The sequence below is a fragment of the Bactrocera tryoni genome, chromosome 5, assembly GCF_016617805.1.
Source record: "Bactrocera tryoni isolate S06 chromosome 5, CSIRO_BtryS06_freeze2, whole genome shotgun sequence".
Classification (NCBI taxonomy): domain Eukaryota; kingdom Metazoa; phylum Arthropoda; class Insecta; order Diptera; family Tephritidae; genus Bactrocera; species Bactrocera tryoni.
In genome coordinates this window covers 70,421,959-70,443,465 of record NC_052503.1, presented here as the reverse complement: position 1 = coordinate 70,443,465, position 21,507 = coordinate 70,421,959, and the positions used below count along the sequence as shown (strand labels likewise).

Here is a 21,507-nt window from a genome sequence, read left to right as displayed (position 1 = left end):
CGTATGTTCAGAGATATTTTAGTCTGAATTTCTGTTAATTTTAGAAGCGTCCTAAAAAGCCGATTAAAACCCCTTTGGAAGTTTGGAAAATTTGTTAATTTCTTCACGAAATGACGATTTTTTAAGTTACCCCAGACATTTTAGCTTCTTCAAGTATGGTTTGAAGCATTGGGCACTACAGAAACCCCGCATGCATTGGAATACTATCAACACATGATAGATGATGATTGGTAGACAAAAAAGCTTCTATTTTTAGGCAAACATATTTATATGGTAGGGATCATCTCAGGTCATCTACTCTGAAGATTCCACTTTCAGAAAATTGGAAAAGTGTATTCGACGGAATGCAGAGTATAATGCGGGATATATTTCACTACTCCTAATGCTCCCATTTAAGCGATATTGGGCAGCAGGGATGGTAAAAATCCTGAAATTCTCTGAGCTGTTGTATAAGACTCGTTACAATGGAGCTCTTCCTCTTCGAGAACATTTCAGATTTGAAAGTATTCGACGCAGTACACGCCGCAGGAAGCAGACGAAGAGCAAGACCTCCACTCCGTTGGAAAGAGCAGGTGGAGAAGAACCTGGCTATACTTAGAATTTCCAATTGGAAGAAGGTTAAATTTAACCTCTTAAATAAATACAGTCTATACAGGTTCAGAAAATTATACGTTTTTTATATTATCTTAATCCCAATATTAGACCCATTGGTACAGTTTTTCTCCTCGTAAATATTTTTGTTTTCCAAAACCCATTTTATTGAATGAGTAAATATCGTGATTGTGCTTTAAAATTAATTGCGTCAAATTTTCATTTATTTTTTTAAATAGTATAAATATTTTTCAAATAGTAATAATGGTATAAATAGATAAATTGGTTATTCAAATATTTAGAATGAAATACAAGTGGGCCAATTGTTACATTATTTTTACCGAAACGCTTAATTTGTTGTTTAGTTATGACATTTGACAAATAATTTATTTCATATTTATCTAATATACCTATTTAATTTTATTAAACAATATTTTCACAAATATTTTAACAATTGCTTTCACTGCCATCAATTGTTATATTGAAATTGACGTCATGGTATTTGTTTGAAAATATGTAGTTTGTTTTTATTTGTTCAATATTGTTTTTATTTGTTTCAATATTTGCAAATGCGTGGGTTTTTTTAAATTCCCCTTTTAATTATTTTAGTATTTCTTTTCATAGTTTTTAAGACAGCAATAAATTATCTACTCTCTCTACTCATATTTCCGTTTGTTCTTTTGCGCTGTCCGTTTACAGTCTGCTGTAATAATTTGGTATTGTATGTTAATTTTACAGCCTTGTTTTAAATTCAAAATGTTACTTTTACAGTATTGTTTCAATATGTTAATTTTACATCATGCTTTTAAATTCAGAATGAATGTAGGGTACTTGTTGACTTATAGTACTTTATTCAAGGCATCTTAATATTATTTAAGTATGATCTATACTAATGTATATTGTTTTTATTATATTGCTTCGAAAATTCTGCCCAGTATTTAAAAAAAATTATAAAAATATTGAATATTTATTCATTATATTAATGTATACTTAGGAACTCGGAAAATGTTTATGCGAAAACGGTAAATATTTTTAAAAATTATTTCACCATAAGAATATGTAGGAAGTCAATGTCAATGCCAAGTTTTGTTTTTAAATGCTTCTAACGTAAATGAAATATTTGCATTAGAAAATTAAAAATACCGCAAATTGCATTCTTGTCTTCTTTAACTTCAAAACACATGTTAGACACCATACAAACATGTTTCAGTTGTATTTATTCAACAATTGAATTTAAAAACAACACCAAGTCAATAAAGCTGCAGCAGACACGTATTTAGGTACAATATTCGAAGAAAATTCAGACGTCATATGATTATACGAGTATAAAAATAGAAGGACTTCGAAAAATTTAAGCGCCTACTGTAGTACACACTTGAAATGCACATAGTTTACATTACTCCATTTTTCGCTCTCAAATATTCAACATGTGAGCATTGAGAAAGTCACTCCAATAGTTGCTGTGAACACACTGCAAACAGGGACGAAATGCTGTTAAATCATTTGCCACAAAGACACGAAATTCTGTAACAGGCGTGTTTACGTCTTCCGGGCCAGCCAAAATATTTTAGAACAAAAATAAAGGCACTAGAGAGAGTTGCGCATTAGCTGACTGCAACGCTGAGAGCATGGACATTCAATAGAAATGAGTATAAGAATGAAATGAGCTCTTGTCTCGGTCAGCCTTTTCGCCGGCTTTCTAACACATGCCTTGTTTATAGGAAGTACTAAAAAGTGAAGAGCAGCAAGAACGTCAGGTAGTTAGGCACATGACTACCGGGCCGAGCTAAAGCAAATAAATAGAGGAGAAAATATATGTAAGTAAAATGGAAAAGCAACAAAGCCGACAGGAGCAGCTGATAGGCAACAGCAGACGCGATTATTTATTACACACACGGTCTCGGGAGGAATATCAGGCAAATATGTATGTGGTAGAGTCTTCCATGCTACAAAAACAAAAGCATTATAAAAAAGTAAGACACAGCGTAAAAAGTCAAAAGGGCAAAATATGTGAAGAATGTACTCGACTTGGGCTGACTTGACATGGCCCAAGCACCCATACCGTTACCAACTTAACTCAACATTAGCGTTGCGCTAAGGTTGTACTGATTATAGTCAGTAACTGAAAAAAGTACCCCTATTGGTTGTTTTGCGTTCTAGACATTTAAAGTGGATAATGTATGTCATTATGGTGTGGCCAGAAAAACTGTTGCTATTATATTTGTATGTACACATACATATATGGACGTATGAAGGAGCTGCAAGCGGCTGTAGACTGCCAGGCAAACAATGAGCGGAATTCGCTAAATAGTAGAACTAAATGTGAAATGGAAATGTGAGGATGGGTTAAGTTATAATGGATGATAGAAATGCGCGTAATAATAGCAAAATAATATATCCCAACTACTTGTAATACCAAAAACCCAACTACTGTAAGAAAAGTTACTTCAATTAATTGAGAAAAGTGTAAATAATACAAAAATAACAACAACACAGCTAAAGGTAACTGTAATAAAAACAGGAAAAAACAACGAAATTATTATACCCTCCACAAATAAAACAGTTTGTCATACAAAAACTTGATTATGAGCGGTCAGTTTGTGTGGTAGCTATATGCTTTAGTTGTCCGATCTGAACAATATATTCGGATATTATGGTGTTGCCGTCGACAATAAAGACAATAAACTACGTTAAATTTTGTGATAATATATTTTCAAATAAAAAAGTTTTTCATAAAAAAACTTGATTTAGTGGGGTCAGTTTGTATGACAGCTACATGCCAAAGTGCTTCGTTATCGCCGATTCCAACAAATGAGCTGCTTCTCAGCAGAAAAAATCGTGTGCAAAACTTCAGTTTATTATCTGAAAAGCTGAGAGCCTTCCTGACGAACTTAATATACCCTGTTCAGGCTATCACAATGAAGAGCAATAAACAAATTTCAAAAGCTTATTAATGCGACCAGCAAAGGGTTGGACTCAATGTGATTAAACAAAAGGAGGCACATAGTTTTAGGTCTATTCTATATCTAAAGCACCAGGTGGACACGCAATGCATGCCTGGCGAAGCATAATAGCATAAATAGGAAATAGGGTTAGACACAAGTGGTTGGCATAAATGTGAAAAGGAAATAAGCAGGATGGCGTGCAGGCATGTGGCTGATGTTGCATTTCAATTGCGGTAACAGTAATGTTAACGGCTTTTTCCAATATATTTGTATGGTTGTGGCAGCTTTTCACGTGAGTAGTTGTGAATACTTCAATAACACTAACTCTGATAGAACGCACCTAACTCACGCCACCACCTACCGAGTAATAAAGCTGCGTGTGTATGCATTATGTATGCCCGCATGCGCTTCTATTTGAATGCGTGCACTTAATCTGTAACAACAAATGAACCTACCCTTCGACGTGTTCGAGCGATTGCGGTTGAGAGGAATTTCAATGCACTTAGCGTGTGGAATTGCGTAAGTAAGGGCTACTAGTCTATTCCCATTTTTTGTTAGAAATAAAAAGGGTGTTTATTTTGGAGGCCTAGCAATTTTGTTAGATATGTAGCACAATGCAAATTAGTGGAATTATATATATATGATGACTTTAAGAATTATTTGGTATTTAGTGTTTAACCTGAATATCGGTCAGTCGGAATGTATTGTATGAAGATTGTGTGTTAAGTACAATTTTGCATGACTTTTTTCAGAATAGCCAATCTTATATGTCAAAAACATCCGAATGATTTTTTGAAACCCTTTAGCAATTAGGCGTTTAAAGTTACATTGGATGGTGGTGTCCGCTACATACACTAAGTTGCCTCCATATTCAGTTTTAATATGCTTTCGACACGAAAAATCGACCATATATTAGTAAATACCCTGTACTAACGCCACTGTTCCAATTATTGTACATAGTTGGCTGAGAAAGTAAAGTGCGTGGATAAAGTTCAGTCACGCAGCTGTCAAGTTTAGCACTTAATTCACTACATGTGAAATATGAATGTGCTGCATAGAAGTTTTCCCAGTTGACTTACTTAGCGGTAAAACAAAATCAAAAGCAAATAAAGTCCTTGTTTGATGGGTTCATACCTTAAAAAGAAGAAAATATCTTCAAGCCGTTCTATAACTTTTGATGTTTTGAAAAAAACTGGATGGAAAAGATCCTCGAGTTATTCGAAAACTAGCTTTTGATAAAAAAAACTGCTGATGATAAAGCAAAAGTATTGACAAGTGTTATACGAACGCAGCTGCAGGCGATTTTCATATAGGTTATAGGACATCGAAGACGATAAACTGAGCGGATAGCCAATGATATCCAGATATCAAGAGAATGGTCGTGGCGAAGAAATCGCCGACACTGGGGGGCTTTTCATATAGGTTATAGGACATCGAAGACGATAAACTGAGCGGATATCCAATGATATCCAGATATCAAGGGAATGGTCGTTGGGAAGAAATCGCCGACACTTGGGACATTTTGAGCAAGCCAACTGTCGTACTACAATCGAAAAGTTAGTAGAACGCGATAGCCGGAGTATCGGTTACGATGACAGATCGGTAACGTCGAATTTTGCAAGCCTGTTTTTCACTCAAAATCGTAATAAGCTGAATTATTTCATCTGCTATGGAATTTATACAGGCACTTTCTTCTCCATTGTTCAGCCTTTACCATGCTGGGGCTGAAACATCTCGTTAGTTTTATCTTCGGCGTACCAGAAGGTAAAGCCTAAATTGCCATTTGCCTTCTCAATGAATTTATAATAAGCTCAAGGCTTTTTGTCGATTTGTGAGAGAGCAGTATTGTTTATCAATGCATATATTCTTTTAATAATATTATTTTAATATTAAAATTAGATTTACATAAAAATATTTCAACTACTGTGCAAGCTGTATGGTCCAGGTCATTCGTAGCTAATACTTCAGAACTTAAACTAGATTCATGCAAATGCCAGAAACGTGCTAGAGCAGCTTTGAAAAGCAACCACAACAAAAAGACTGCAACAGCAGCTGACTTTAACTGCATAAGCGACACTAAGGTACACATTACCTTTTCCTAAGGTGTTGTGAGTCATTCTAAAGTATAATGCACCAGCAAAAATACTGAAATATATTTATACACACATATTATATTTGAAGTCAATATGGAAATGCGCTGCTTTCTGGGCAGCACGTTTCAAGTGTTTGCCTTATGCTTGGCGCTAACGTAGATTTTCCCAGTCATATTCATATGCCTACCTTAACACTTGCTTTTAACGAAATTAAATAAAAATACATACATACATACAATATAAACTAAAAGCCACAACTCACACTAAAAATGCTATGGTACGTAAATATACATCGCAGTCATAATGTACCTTTTGGCCAGCAGCAATATACCAACTTGCTGGCAAGAATCAGGTAAACATAAGAGCTTTTTAGAAACTTAATAACACAAAAAGGACTGCAAGAACTTATTCTGCTATTTTGTGCTTTTTAATGGGTTGAGAAGAGGCCGCAAGATTCAGATGTATGTGTGTGTGCGCACTTCACCAAAAGGCACAAATAAGAAAGTCATTCACGCCATGGTGGCTAAATACATTCTGCTATATAATTATTTGCAATTGCCAAATGGGCATAGCATAACCTTAAACATAAAGTAACCCAATAAACTGAAATGTTAAATTATTTTAAAAAAACGGATACGGATTAGCATTAAAAGAATAAGTGCTGAGACGATTCTATCTCATCTTTATTCAAACAGCTGATGCAGCTGGCATACGGTAAGATGTTCAATCTGATTGCATGAATACCGATCGGACGGTTCAACCGTACTGAGACCGAAAAGCTCCTTAGAGCTCTTTCGATGTAATCATAAAATACCTCGAGCTAGAGATAAGGAGTCTAGATAACCCTTCACTAGGCTTGAGCGTACAGTCAGCGAACTGAAAGCAAATACTGCTGCGCTACCAACGGTGTTGACAGTCACCACTCTGAAGCAGGCTATGCTTCGAAGCAGTAGATTACTGCTACCTGCATGGCATATGCCTAAGTATGATCACTATACTTTCATGATGAGATATTATAACGCTTAAAATAAGAAAGTCATGTATATGTATACCTATGTTACCGCTATAGTATGCCCTGACACCTTATTTGTGGCTGTAAACGCTACTCTGAACTCATAAGTAGTACGGGCTGTGGTATTTTATTTAATTTCTTTCACCTTTTGCGGTCATGTGAGCAAGCTCCTTGCAATAATTGTCGCAAAAAAATATAAAGAACAACAGCAATGTGAATGAAATACAAAATGTATGCAGATATAAGTATAAAGGAAAGTGGGAGAAAAATATGAAGAGCACTTAACGGAAGGAAGGAAATACCAACAAAAGCGCACAAGTATAGTGTATTATTGGCGGCATGTGCGGTTTGTCAGCTTGTGTGGTAGTAGTGGTGAAACAAAAGTAATTATAGTATGTGGAAGCATTTGCGCGCATTTACGGGCATATACACATACAAGCATAAGTGCTCAACCGGTATAATCGTTTATATACATATACATACATATGTATATATTGATATAGACAAACAGTCAGTTTATTCTACCCACGTGCTTGCAATGGTAAACACACACATATACAGCACATCGAAGCATATATAATATGCATGCTTGTTGTTATTGTATCGGCACTCTATATTGTATTTGTACTTTTACAATTGCCGCTGCCAGTTGAAGTGGAAAAATGTGCATAAAACACATACATACCTGTTTATGAGTGCTCACACACACATACACACAACTGCGCATTAAATACCGTGTGAAGTGTTTATTGCGGCATTTGGTCCAAATATAACCCACATTACGTGTGTGCGTATGCGTGTGTACAATTGTAGTGTGAACATGAAATTTAATGTTTCAACAAGGATGCGCTCGCATTATTTTGCTCGATTATTGCGTGTGTTTTAAAGCATGCTTACATGTTGTTGATTATTGAAGCTTTTAAGGCATTGAACTGTAAAATGCGTTCGTGTGAAATGCATTTGCAAGTAAATACGCACATTCGTAAACAATTTAAATGTAATTAGTAGACGTTCCGCTTAGGAAATGCGCGATTTTCAATATTCTGCTGAGGGAATTCGTGATTTTCAAGACTCTTAGTTCAAAAGTTGGATATTAAAATGTAGCGTGCGAAAAGGCGAATACAATAATAGTTGAGTATGTAAAGAAAAAAAGTAAGTTACTAAAGCCAATATTTCTTGTGCAACTAAATTTTTAAATTTTTTTATCAATATATTATTAAAAATTTTGTATACATTCAAATGTAGTATAATTCGAGTTTTGAGAGAAATTCGAACTTTTTTATGTACTTCCCAGAATAAATTGTCAGTGTTGTGGACTGACCTAACCCCTTAAGTTTTAGGAGCAATGAGAATTGTAAAATAAATAAAAGCAGCGCTAAATAAAAAATACTAATCAGTTAAGGAAACATGAAAAAACGTTAACTACGTTTGCACTGAAGCTATAATACACTTCCCAGTCGCATTTCTTATGGCATGAAAAGGTTTAAAAAGGCATTTATCCCAATTTTAATCGATCAGTTTGTATGACAGCCATGTGATACAGTGAACCGATATAAAAAATTTATTTAAATCAAAGCTGCATAGCCTTAGAAAATAAACTATGCCAAATTTCGCGCAGAAATTTCTTCAAATAAAAAAGTTTTCCATACAAGCATTTGATTCGGATCGTGCAGTCTGTATGGCAGCTATATGAAATAGTGAGCTTATATTAACAGTTCCGACAAATGCACAGCTTCTTAGGGAGAAATGAATTTATGCAAAATGTCAATGCCGTATCTCAAAAGCTGAAGGACTTTTTCCGTTTATACAGACATATCCGGCTGTCTATGGTATATGGTTAAATCGACTCAGCTCGTTATGCTGAGCATTATATATTATTTTTATAGGGTCTCCAATGTTTCTTTTTGCGTGCTATAAACTTTGGGGCAAACTAAATATACCCTGTACAAGGTAAAAAAACGCACCTTTTGCAATCTCACAAGGTAGTGAATATAAAGCCTTTAATTTAGTGTTAACCAAGCATCATTTTATGTCATAAATGTACATTTCATTTATAGCCTATAATATATATATTTAAGCCACATTATTTTAATAGTTCTATAACATTCAACTCATTTTAATTACACATATGTATATATATATGCAGTTTTATTGCTATTATATTTAAATCATATCGTTTGTACAACATTTTGGTCTAATTAAATACAGAGCACACTACAAAGCCGCAAAACAATTTATAACGCCTTTACATAACCGCAGCGATAGCAAAGAGTGGCAACAGCAACACGCCCACCACACATACAAGCTCCCTATATATGCATCGCTACAGCTATAAAAATATATGCAAGCTAGTGTGATTGCAATTAACATTAACGGTAGTTGCAACAACAACAATCAACAATAATCAGAATAATTGCATTTTCACTGTAGCCACAGTAACGGCTGTTGTGGCCAAAAGCCAACAAATTTATATGCTTAAATGACTCCACCATTGCAACTGCTGCTTCTGCTGCTGCTTTACTACCTTTGACCACATTGCTGCAAGTTTTTGTTGTTGATTTCATTTGTTATCCTTTTAGCGGCGAGCTCCGGCTTAGTGTGTGCTTGTTGTGCATTGCGAATGTCATGTGCAAGCAAAAATTGTGTTAATAGACAGCGCACAGGCCGATGGCAGCAAACAGCAAACAACAGCAACAACCAGAAATAATTAAGGAAGAACTAAGTTCGGATAAAAACGAACATTTTATACGGGTGTAGGCTGAGTTTTCACCCGGTGTTATTCATTAAAAGCAGAAAAATGTACCGTTATAAGAAAAACATGCTCTATAAATTTTATTAAGATAACACACATATTGACTGATGTATGCGCTATAAAGTCACTCGGAAGTTCGACGGTCTTCATATTAGGTTTATGGGGGCTAAGGGAGTCGGGTCAATACGATTCATGCCATTTTTGACATACTTTGATGTCATTATCAGTAGAAGATTCTCTCAGAATTTCAATTCAAATCCTGTTCATTCAAACAACCGTTAGGTCAAAAAAGCTATTATACTCTGTCGCAACATGTTGCAAGTGTATAAAAACGCATTGCAAACAACTGACAAGCGCAGCAAATGCAGCTCACAACTTTGCAATAGTATTTGTATAACAGATAATATCGCAATATGACCAGCTAACCGCTACATTTATACACACAAACACACTTATACCTCGAATGTACATATATGCCACATTTGCCAACTCATAATAAATCCAGCAATTTGTGTGCGTGTGTTGGCGTTGGCGACCTGGCCATTATTCTGTGCGCGTGTGCATTTCCGGATTGACAGTGTACACTTGAGTGGCATGAGGCACCTTCTACGCTTAAACTGTGCGCTGTGATTGAACTCCAGCTTTGCAAAGCAACTATTCGTGTTTATACTCGCATACATACGTACATAGATTTGTTGGCAGTAAATGTGACAGTCACAATTGTGATGGCTTGTTATAACAAGAGTAACAACAACAATGTGCGGTCATGCGCCATATTTGTTGTTGCACTAAGTGATCCTATCCACTTGCACTGTCACTTTCAGTTTAGCTGGTGTGTGAAAAATTGTTACTCATACGCAGTGGTGTACTTACGCTATTAGTTATAAGCGATAGGTGATCGAAATGGCTGTTTTATTTATTAAAGCTTAAATGTGGATTTTTATTGGAAAAATTAAATTTGGCGTGCTTAATTTGCAATATTATGAAAAATATTGCCTACTTTTGTGCGTTGCTCTTCAATAACGCCGATAAATACATAAACAATTTGTTTTATATAACATTGTTAATGGTGTTATATATATCGCAAGCGGGTCTGGGGTTGAACACGGAGAAAACGGATCGGCTTGCGTTCACAAGCATTCCTCTATGGAAGTTCCCTTCGATAAATGAAACACAACTCCCTCTCAAGGACAGCGGCTGGTACCTTTGGGTAGTCTTGGACACCAAGCAGCTGTGGAAGCACAACGTTGAAGAAATAGTGAGCAAAGCTAGCTTTTGCTTTATATCCATGTAAGCAGATGCTCGGAACAACCTGGGGGCTCACTCCCTCGCTCATGCACTGGTGCCAAGCAGCTGATGTAAGACCAATTCTGCTCTAAAGTGCAGTCGTATGGTGGAAAGGCGTACGAAAATCCATCTACCAGAAGCCAATGGAAAGGGGGGTTCAAAGGCTTGCTGCGCTGTGCATAACGGGAGCTTTAGGAAAAACTCCCACCGCCGTTCTTGAACTGTTACTAAATCTGACACCTATAGACCTCTTTGCTGAAAACTGCGCAGCAAAATCGGCGGGACGACTACTGTGTCAGTATTTTTAACATTACTTCGAAATGATAGGTAGATGAAAAAAACAGTGAAAAAAACAATAAAATTTATTGTACTATGATTTTTTGAGTTTGAAAGTTGTCTACACGGATCTAATATTTATTAGATTTAAAAAAAACTTGAAATGCACAAGTTGTTATATCTGCTTAAGGAAGCACATCTATATTGTATTTGTAACTTTGTGGTATTTTTAATTATTATTTTTTGTTTTCTGTATTATAACATCTCTTCATATTTTTCTATTTTTTTCCAGAATTTTACATTATTCCTAATAATTTTGAAATGACAGCAAAATATATGAGGTGAGTGACTTCAAATATACATATACATATATTCTAACAACTTATACAATTTTTGAAAGTGAGCTGAAGTTTTTGCAATATTTTAAATAGCTTAAGTTGTGCAACTAAGATTTTTTTTACTTCGCAGAAAACAGCTATTAAACTTAAAACTTATTAAAAATGCAAAAATATGTGATTTGGATTTATATAAGTTTCAGTACAATATTCTTCCCTGGCTTAGTATAAATAATTCTCTGTAATATATACATACATATGTTATGTATATATGGTATATAAACACATATTTGCAAGAACAGTAAAAGTGCAATGTATTTTTATTGCTATGAGAGCACTAGTCAATATCAATTTGGAATTTTCATTTGTGCGCAATATTTTTATTGCGGTCTTAGGCATGTTTTTTATCCCACAATAGTTGAGGCTATTATGACACAATATTTTTCAGCCATTTTCATTTGCTGTCACAGCAATGTCGGCGCTTATTGCGTTTTCGATTGCTGTTTTGTTAGATAGTATTGGCTATTTTATAACGGCATATAGTATAGCATATTCATAGAATGCGTTAAATATACGTGCGAGTTGAGTTTTATTCCGTTTAACCACTTTTATTGCATGGTTTATTGTGTATTTTCCTTTCATAGGCAATAGAAAATGTTTCATTGGACAATTTTCACCAGTTACTGACCACTAAAAAAAATTTAAAAAAATCAACAAATTGCACAGTTGTTGTATGCAGGATCCATCCTCCATACATGCCGTAAAACTTGAGTAGCTACTCATACCAAACTGTGGCTCGGAGTTTATTTGCAGTGTTCTGTCAATGGCATGTTAAAACAGAGACTGAAAAAATCAAAAAAAAAAAGAAATGGCTGCCAAATTGAAGTACCAATGAGCATTTTTATATCAAAAGTACAAAACATATAAAGCTCCATAGCACTTTCACCCTTACCCTGATATTTTATTAAAGCGCATACAAACGTACATGTTTATATGTGTATACATGCGGACGCTCTATAAGTATAGCAGCTACGATGTCTGTCTATTAACTTGATTCCTCTTTTACCGCTTACTTACTCTGCATGCTATCGGGTAGAGTGCTCGCAAGCGTCAGTCGTCATGCAATCGACATGAAATTTTAAATAACCCATTTTCGAAACTTGACCATTACAAAATTTTAATTAAAATTCAGTGACAGTTGTGACAGCAAGCAGTAAAAGTGAATGAAATGAGGACACTGCAGTAAAAGCGGGGATAATTTAAATGCTTGCATGCTTACATAGTTATGCAGTTGTATATACACATACACACCCACACACACACTTTTCAATATATATTCATGTATGTGTGCATATAAACAAATTTTAAATACAGTTACCAAATTAACGTTGAGCCTATTTTCACATGATGTGCAAATGAATAAATGATTTCTAGAACATCCCGACGGAATATACATATGTACATGCGGGAAAGTCTTTGGGTTGTAGAGTTTCACATGACTTTAAATGACCATTCCGAGCGTAGAGTTAATATTTGCTATGCTAAGCATTATATAAGTGAGTGGTAGTCACATCCTTATTCCTTATTCGTTGGCTTCGCTGGCTAGAGTAGACATTCAGGAGAGTCGATTTCTCAACACCGGCTCAGTTTGTAGAGATTTTTTCATGGGTCAGCTGCTTTACCCACTGCTTTGGATCTTGATAGGTTAACGAACTATTTAAAGAACTTGAGCAACTCGAAGGCGGGTGACAGCTTATGCTGAAGATGATATATATAGTAAAATGTCGAAATACCGTCTATGAAGTAACCTAAGGGTAGCCTAAAGTTAACCTATACAACTGGGCGCATAGACGAGGCTTAGCCGTCAACCCACGAGAAACTGAAATGGTTTTATTTACCAGGAGGTATAAGATATCAGATAAGCCTCCGCCTCGTTCAGATGCTCATGCCTTCAACCTATTTGATAAGGTGAAATAACTAGAAAACCTGTTAGAAAACTTTCATGGATGCCAAATATTGAGGAGAGAATAAGCAAGGAATCGGTTGCCTTTTATTGCTGTATAGGAGCTTTAGGGAAAAGGACTCTCACCAAAGGTGGTGTTTTGGCTATGTTAAACTGTACTCAAACCAATAATATTCTATGGTGTATTCGTCTGGTGGAGGCCGTTCGAGAGGGCTACACTTGTTAAGAAGCTTGTTGTACTTTTTCAAAGTGCCGCCTGATTCAGGGAGGTGAGACTTTTCTTCGACAGCAAAACGGTAATATTAGCGCTAATCTCGCTAATTGTGCGCTTAAAGTTAGTAAAGGGGCGTTTGTCTCTTCTCTCTGGAAATATCATCAAGCTACTTCATCTTCAGATTTGGGTGCCAGATCATAATGTAATCGCTGGCAATTGCAAAGCCGATGAGCTAGTCAAAAGGGCACCTTATCTTATATCTCTTCCAAAAGCATAAAGTATTATATACACAGTACATTAAGATAAACAAAGTGACTGTAATTCCATAATTTCACTTATAAATTACGCACACGTATGTGCACTTAGCTTTTGCAGCTCTCACCTATTATACTCACATTTCTACGTACAAGGAACGGACCAGTCGAAAAATAGTAAATATACATATATATGTATGCCCATTAGGGTGGGTCAAAGAAATTGTTTTTTGTTGCTTTGTACTCTGACAAATTGGTACTTGAGCAATAATAAATAATGGGCTGTCAAAGAAGTCTTGCGGTATTTTCGCTAGTTGGCGCTGAAAGCGCGTTGTTCTAGTTTTATTCGTCGCATCGGGTCATGCTATACCTTTTTGGAAAGCTCATTTCACGCGCTAACACGTGTTTGATGCATTGTCGTTTCTTTTAAGTCGTTCGTGAGTTATAGCATCGCAAACATGGAGCAAAATAAAGAGAAAATACGGCATATTTTACAGCACTACTACGATAAAAGCAAAAATGCATCTCAAGCCGCCAATAAAATTTGTGCAGTTTATGGACCCGATACTGTTTCCATTTCCACCGCACAACGATGTTTTCAACGTTTTCGTTCTGGTGTAGAGGTGGTCGAAGATGCGAGACGCTCCGGAAGGCCTGTCGTCGAAAATTGCGATAAAATCGCTGAATTGGTTGAAAGAGCCGGGCATAGTAGCAGCCGTAGCATCGGTCAAGAGCTGGGCATGAGTCATCAAAAATTCATTTCAATTTCAATAAAAATAAAAGAAATTCAATAAAAATACCGCAAGACTTTTTTGACAACCCATTATAATAATATTTTTGTTTCTTTGTACTCTGAATAAAAAGGTATTTGTGTACCTTTGGGAAAATCTCTGCAAGTATGAGCCCTACCTTCCCATTACAAATGGTCCTTCGCCCTAAAGTATGTTTTCATATTAGCAAATAGAGGAATTAATATCACACTTCTAACTACTTGAAAAATATCCCTTTTCATAGATTTTGTAGGAAATTGCTCTACAATATATTTTTTTGGTTAAGCTAAGCGTTTACGAGATAACCATCTTTGAAAAATCAGCGAAAAAAATTTAATTCCAAAAAAAAATTAAATAATAAAAATATGAGACTAGTGACCAGAGACCAGCTCATACTTAGAGAGGTTTTCATATAGAGGTGTCTAAGAACCTATATTCCAGAGTGCCAACCGAAAAAATATTTAATTTTTTTTTTGACCTACCCAAATGTCTATAGGCATATTCGTGAGTCTACTCACTTAAACTGCAATCAATAAATACCCGCATAGCGTCGCCGGTGAATGTAGGAAAGATTTGCAAGTCTGCAGCTTTTTGCTGCTTTTTCGCGCTATTCTTGCTAAACTGTTTACATCTGTGTGTGAAAGCGCTTTCATTGCAATACAAATACATTTGCACATATTTACCAATACACAAAAGAGTTTATCTGAAATTGGCAACTTTTCAAGTAAGCAACGAAATCGTTTTGTAAAGTTATTTTGGCCAAACAATTTGCCTTTCTGTACTTTTGTTGTACACGTACAATATTTGTGTTGCTTGGTGTTATTGCTTTTGCTTTAACTGAATTGCTTTGTATTTGCTGTATAGGTACATAGGACTAGCAACGATTTAATTGCCAATACTCGAGTTCGATTTTTGTTTTTACTTTCATTTTTTGTGGTTTGTTTTGCTTTCGGTCGATTGAGTGGCGTACAGTTGGCTTGTGAATGTGTTGGGGTGCATTTGGTTTGTTGTTGGGTGTCCCTACGGTTAGGTATCGGTTTTTGTGTTGAAACAAATAAAAAAGTGAAAAAACATTGAGGAGATGGTTCAGTTGGCTTTAGCTGGCATTTCGCCCACATAAATTCATATGTTCCTATGCATATGTACATATATGTTTGTGCATATCCAAGTATAAGCTATGAACCATGAACTTCAGGCAATGCGGCTGCAGTCGCTCTGTCGCCATATGCTTTGCTGGCTGCTGACTTTATGGCTCCGCGCTCTTGTTTTCAACTCTTCAGTTGTCCTACATACATATGTATATAGTATACGTAACGTGTGGCTTTCGCCTTGTTGTCGCCATTACAATGCAGACTATAACAAATACCCTTTTGTCAAATATGACAAATTGATGTCGCCACACAAGTTCAATAGGAAATGAAAATGAAAAGCAAAAATAGTAATATCGGTCTATTTCGTCCTTGCTTTTACAGGCTCTTTAATGAATTACTAAACTAACAGAAGAAATTTTGAAATTTAATTATCATTAATTTAATTTTTTTGGTTTTATGAATAAAATAATAGTTATTAATTTAATTTTTTTGGCTTCATGAATAAACTAATTGCAAATTCTTCTATTTATATGTGGTCTAAGTGCACTAGAAATATACATACTTGGATTATATTCCGCGTAATAATAAGCTTGAGGTATACAAAATCGGGATTTTACTTGCCTTGCTTGTATCTTGACTGTTTTTTACTCGAGATTTGATTTGTTTCCGGGACCTACGAAAGTTCTCGAAGTTTTAATAACAGATGGCTTGTTGATCATAGTGGAATCGCTGGAAAGCGTTGGTCGACGCTTTCGTCGCGAGCGCTTGCACACTTTTGAAGCTGCTCAATCACATTATTGCTGTTACTATCACTGTTGATTAAAATTTTCTGTTAGACTGTTGTGGTTAGAATCGTCAGAATTACTATTGCCAGAAAACAGGCTCCTTGGCCGAGTACGTTCCTATTACGTAGACCCGACTGTCGTGATCCAAAATCGCAACCATTCGTCGAGGTTTTCTGGACGACGTTTTGTAAGTTGCACAAATAAAACTTTTTGTGCTGATAAACCTCATTAGAATAACGTGTTGGTTCAAAATGGAGACAATATAGGGATGGAATATTAGTCCCAGTGGTATCACAATGCGTCTCCCAAAGACCTAGGTGCGTCGTCAGCTAGAGTGGCTAGCTACCTTGGTTGCTTTTGTATGGTCTAAAACCTTACTGTATACCAGTTGTAAAATTCTTTCATGTTTGGTTATCCCGTCTTTGCAAAACCAAGCTTAAACCATCTAACCATCTCACACATATAGCCATCTGGGTGCAATTGCGAGAATATAAGAAAACTACCGACGGAGTTTTGTGATAAGTTTAAGGCGCTTTGATGATATGTGTTTAGTAGTGTAAGTGTGATGTGTATTTGAAGGACCAGCCATGCAATATAAACTTCTTAATGATACTTAGAGTGAATTGCTAATCTACAGAGAGAGGAAACAGATGCAATGTATTTTGAATTGATTTTATTTCTGCATTATAAAGTCTGCGCAATAGATTCGATGCTATATTATGCACTTATAGGAGTACGCTTTATACTTAAACCATTTATTGCTCCTCTATATTTCATTATCATCCAATATAACTACAATTACCAATGACCTACCAAACAGCTGACTGCAATATAAGGCACATGAGCGCTCGTGCAAAATAGTCATATCTCCGCAACCCTTTCCGCACCGAGATCCATTCATATAACTGCATATATGGCTAATAAACTCATATAAAATGCACTTAATATTTATTAATTTTCACTTGCGCTTACGTCATCAACAAATTCATAAATTTCGTTTGCTGATGACGGCATATTTGGTGAAATTCGAGCCGCGGTTCTATGCCCAGTCAGACATGTGCACTAGCTTCGACGCCTTTGACGTGAAACAATGCAAACACAAAACTGCAAGTTGCATGCTTAGGTACGCTATATACTCATATACACACTTACCCCATATTTACATAAGTACTTGGTATATGTAAGTGCTAAAATGTAAAATATATGGGTAATAATGACTTCAAGTGCACATAAGTAAATCACAAAAATTGCGCAAATTTACACAACATTACACGGGCATAACGAAACAGGCGAATATGTGCAAAATGTGAAATAATTTACGGCAAAACTTTTCGCCAAAATATTTTGCGCATTTTTGCTGTTCCGTACAGGAATTTACGCATACGCATTGCTGTTACTTAATGAGGAAGGGGTGCCTCATAATATTTTTAAATAAATTAAAAAAGTTTTTGTAATAAACGACTTTCATAGTTCTAGTTGACATTGACGGCCAGCCGAAATTCATATACATACTACGTATGGTAGATGTGTGGGTGCTCTGGCAAAGGCGTGTAAGGAGGGCTTTGTGTGGGCTACAGACCACTTTGCGGTGAAATTGATTTTATTAATTTCGCATTGATTTCTAGGCGCTTTTCAAATGTTTGATAATAAGTGAAAATTGGGAGGTAATTTTTATATTTTCGTCATAATAATAGAAATCTATCCTAAGTTCTAAAATAATTTTAACAAGCAAGAAAATGTTAGAAAATATTGGGTAGTCGAAAAAGTCTTTTCGCATTTCTAAACAAACTTCAACTTATTTTTTTTTTAATATTTTTACTAATAAATAAATAAACAGTAAACAATTTTTTATACAAAAATTTCAAAATATTGCGAATTTCTTCATTATTTTCACTCATTTTTGAATAGCTGTAACTGCTTTCAACTTTCCCGACTTTAATTGTTTTTTATATGGTATGATACAATGTGATTGGTAATACTGAAGATATACGAGTGCAACGACATCTATGGACAAAATACGAAAAGACTTTTTCGACTACCCAATATTATAATCTATATGATTTATGCCACTTGTGTGTTCGATTTGGCAATAATCAACTCTTATTTAGAAAAAAATCTCTAAAACGGTCAATTAAGCTTAACGAGTTAGCTATAACCCCCCACTCCATTAGTTCGTATTACTGTCTATGCCTCTACATGCATTAGTTGTAACACTTGATAACATTTTGCGCTTTGAAACACGTACTTTTACATGTCAAAAGCAACAACAATGCAAGCAACCCCCTACACCACATGACGCGTTTGTGCCCGCTGGGCCTTAGTTTCATAGTTGACCTATTCAAAAATTCATTAATAAATGACACCGCCACTTGTTTGTGTTTTTTAATTGAGTGAGCTTGCGCCGTCGCTGTAAGCCGCTTTTCCGAAGTGTTGACATATATTTAGTAAATTTGTGTTATTGTTTGGTCTATGGTCACAAGTTGCTGATCATAAACAAAAACAGTTAATTAATTGTAGTGTGCAAAAATATGTTTTTTCTTCTTGTATTATTTATTTTCAAAAATTATACGCGCATTAAAAATTTATTGTTTGAAACTGTGTTAATTATGAATTTGATATATGTATATTATTAGTTTGTTTTTGAAAAAATAATAAAAACTGAAATTTATTGGTATTTAGTGCACTGTTTGGCGTTTAATTAAATCACAATATTTTGTGTTTATTAGCAACCACTTTTTCCGACGAACAAATTTAGTTCAGTGGCATTAGTTTTTGAAATGAGTGAAAGTTGCAAAATTTGTGTTAATTAAAATATGTGCAAAAAGCTATTGTCGAATAAAAAACGTTGAGAGTGTTGAAAAGAAAATTAATTTAAATAAATTATTGCTTAATGCAGTATTATCAATTTGTTGAGCATATTGGTTTAAATTTTTGTAAGTATTAAATTATTTTCTAATTTTTTATTTACTCAGAAATCGAAAATATTTTAATATAAATATAAATACAGTTCTCTTGATTTTTTTAAATTATTTTCTTACTTTGATAAGTTATATATAAACAAAAAATTATAAAAAAAATTTAATATAAATCAAGATCAATTTTTTTGGAATTTTTTTTAAATTATTTCATTTTTTTTAATTATTTTTTTTGATTTTTTCCAAATTATTTGTTTACTTTTAGAAGTTTGAAATAAACAAAAATTAGATAAAAATAATCAAGTGATAAACAATATTTCCCATATATGCGCCCAAATAAATATTCAAAATTCGGTAAAACCAATCACAAGCTGATAATAATGCAATAAAAATTGTATTCTTATAGCCAAATTATGGTCTGATAGTGGACTCATTTGCTCAAATTTGTAAATTTGTATGATAACTTTGCGGCGTGTGGGTTCTTTGCGTGTGTGTCACCACAGGGTCAAAATTGATAACGGAAATTGGGTGGTATTCTAGTTCAGATACCCGAATTCCAGCGTTTTTTTGCAATTGATAAAAAGTATTTGATATATTACTTAATTATTTTTGAATGTCTAAATTATCGATTTATGAAAAAAAACCTTTTGCGATTTTCTCAAATGTGTGGACTAGAATCCCTCCTTAACTAAAATTTTGGCAAAATATTTTTTTGTACAAGAGCACACTTTCCTGAGTTTTCTATATATTTTTTTACATATCGTTACCTAAAATACAAAATAACGTAATATCACTTTTCATTAATTTACAGGCGAAACAAAATTAGTATTTTGGTTTTAAATGGTTCTATATTGGTTATATCTGACATCGGAAGCTGAACATTTTATGCTACATATACTTATGTAATATGATGTAATGAATCGTAAGCAGTAGAAAACACAATTATTATGCTACGTTGTTTTGCATTTTAGGTGACGATATACATATACGTTTCGTATAAAAAATCCATCTGCATATGTACACATCTATTATCTACTGTTATTATAAATTTGTGTATATTTATTGTAATTACATTTCACTATTAGAAATAAACTTGTTCAGTTAATATCGTTCACGAACATGCTAATTTGTAATGAAAACTACTACTTTTTAATCTAAGTTCATAATTAGCCGAGTCGAAAATCGTCGAAATCGTCTCCCAAAGCACTCATAAAACTTAAATTCGATAAGCAATCTACCATAACTATTTGTTAAATATGTAAATACATTTACATTGTTGATTAACAATTTATGGCCATAGGGGGAAGTGCCGGAAGTTGATAAGAGTGCGGTACTCGTTACTTTGCCTATTGTTTTCTAACACAAATGCTTATGTACTGATAAAAGCGTCTAAAACATGGTATATTTAATGTGTATCCAATCAAAACAAATACTATAAAATTAGTGAATAATGATAATACTAATAATTATTGCCGGAAGAAATGCTTTTGCAGATAAGAGCTCGTCTAACTGTATATTAATAGGCAAAAGTAATTTCATTGCGCAGTTTTGGTATATATTTTGATGAATGTTAGCTCCACATGAAAATAATATTCACTTAAGAAAGATAAACATATAACTTAAAAGTGGTTAGAACGCGAACAAGTAATCTATCATTTACAGGTAACCCTTAATAAAAATATGTTAACTTTTGCATTTTGAACGGTGTTATATAATATTGATATATTAACTTCACGCAGTTTGTCAACAGTTAGTGGTGAACGATATTGATTTATACTTATTTATAATAAAATATCAGTGAAGAGTTTAATCTCAATTTTTTTTCTTAAATATAAAAATAAAATAAAAAAATCTTTAAAAAATTATCATAAAAAAAAGCTGTTTGTTCTGCCTATGAAAAAGGTATAATCGTAGTAAATGTTGCTAGATCCGAGCTTCAGTACCGGTTTTCGGTAAATAAAAGTTGGTGAGTGGAAGTATAATTAGTGATTAATGTCCTTAGAATAAAACTTTACAACCAAGCTGATTTTTAGTTCTAAATTAGTTATAACGTAGCACAGAGAAAATGCAGCATGCGAATATGTATTTAAATCAGTATGACTTTTTCGTCACTAAATGCACATAAATATAATAATTACATTAGTTTACAACCATTTTGCGATGATGTCAGAAGCTGGTTTTTGGGTTTCTAAAACCGTAAATGATAGTAAAAATGTCGTAACAC

At 34.4% G+C, this 21,507-nt stretch overlaps 1 long non-coding RNA gene across 3 annotated transcripts in view; it reads left to right on the top strand.

Moving 5' to 3' along the window:
- LOC120777640 overlaps positions 1 to 21,507 on the top strand; it is a 54,436-nt gene that overhangs the window by 11,339 nt on the left and 21,590 nt on the right. Inside the window, exon 4 of one of the 3 annotated variants that reach the window (XR_005705524.1) lies at positions 11,249 to 11,308. The exons of the other annotated variants lie outside the window; for them this stretch is intronic. This is a non-coding gene — a long non-coding RNA (uncharacterized LOC120777640). Of the gene's footprint in view, positions 1 to 11,248; positions 11,309 to 21,507 lie in introns of those variants that run through there. 3 annotated transcript variants of the gene reach the window in all.